Source organism: Helianthus annuus, chromosome 7 (assembly GCF_002127325.2).
Source record: "Helianthus annuus cultivar XRQ/B chromosome 7, HanXRQr2.0-SUNRISE, whole genome shotgun sequence".
Classification (NCBI taxonomy): domain Eukaryota; kingdom Viridiplantae; phylum Streptophyta; class Magnoliopsida; order Asterales; family Asteraceae; genus Helianthus; species Helianthus annuus.
In genome coordinates, this window is record NC_035439.2 from 56,545,575 (window position 1) to 56,546,878 (window position 1,304).

Consider the following 1,304-nt stretch of genomic DNA (forward strand, 5'->3'; position numbering starts at 1 on the left):
GATCCCCCTTGATCTTGACCCGTTTGGTATTGTTTTTGATACCCTTGGTTATTTCCGCCCCGGTACCCACCTTGATTATTATAAGATGGCCGTGAACCAAAATTACCTTGGCTACCTTGAAAATTTGGGTTCGCTTGATTTGACGGGTTCCCATATCTAAAGTTCGGGTGATTCCTCAACCCGGGGTGGTAGGTATTAGAATTCATGTTGTTGTAGTTCCTACCACCTCCTCCTTGGCCTTGACCTTGGACCGCATGAACTTCCTCATATTGCCCTTCCAACATTCCTTGGCAATTTTCAGCCGCGTGACCTATTTCATTACACAAAGCACACACATCATAAATTTGATTAGTAGTTTGAACGTTACCTTCATCTATAGCATGCACTTGTGGTCGGTTAGTTGTCGGTCGGGCTCTCCTCGAAGCTTGGGCTTTCCTTTTTGATGTAGTTGCCATACTCTCCAAAAACTCCCAATCTTCATTCTCATAATTCGTTCCAAATGTCCCTCCGGTGATAGACATTAAATCCCGTGCATCTTCGGCACTTAACCCCTCATGAAAAGCGTTCATTAACTCCCATAACTCAATCCCATGATGAGGGCAGTTTTTAATCATCATGTTAAAACGCTCAAACGCCTCATGGAACATCTCACCATGTTGTTGTTGAAAACTTCTCAACCCCTTCCGCGCATCATTGGTCTTTTGGGCGGTGTAGAATTCATCCAAAAAGGTTTGTTGCATCTCCCCCCATGTATATATTGATGCCGAAGGCAAAGTGTAGAACCACTTCTTTGCCTTATCCTCCAAAGAAAACTGAAATAAGACTAACTTGACTTCATCGGCCGAAAAACCTTGACTCCCAAAAGTATTGCAAATTGAGTCATAGGCCTCTAGATGGAAATACGGCTCCTCCGTTGCTAACCTTTATACTTCGGTAAACTTTGCAACGAGTTTGTTCTTACTTCAAAAGTTCTCCCTTGGTTGTTGTGAGGGATAACCACCGGTGAGGGATTTTGAGTAATGATTGGCCTGAAATGTGCCTCTATTCCCCTTGCTTGTTCTCTAAGGTGTCTTCGTGGCACACCATACCTACCTCTCGGAATAATCGGCCCATTCGGTCTTGGTACTTTCCCTTGTGGTGCGATCGGTTGTTGAAACTGTTGTGGTCGCATCGGTGGGCGCTGAGGCGGTCTTTGAAATGGTTGTTGGTGTACATGTGGTGGCCGGACCTGTTGCAATGGAATCGGTTGTGGCATTGGTGGCCCTTGTGGTCTTGGCCGAATATGTTGTGGTATAAGTTGTTGA

At 45.2% G+C, this 1,304-nt stretch overlaps 1 non-coding gene across 1 annotated transcript; it reads left to right on the forward strand.

The window, feature by feature from the left end:
* Positions 1 to 585: 585 nt before the first annotated feature.
* LOC118480651 lies at positions 586 to 691 on the forward strand. The gene has a single exon (XR_004863631.1). It is a non-coding gene; the product is annotated as a small nucleolar RNA R71 (small nucleolar RNA).
* Positions 692 to 1,304: the final 613 nt, after the last annotated feature.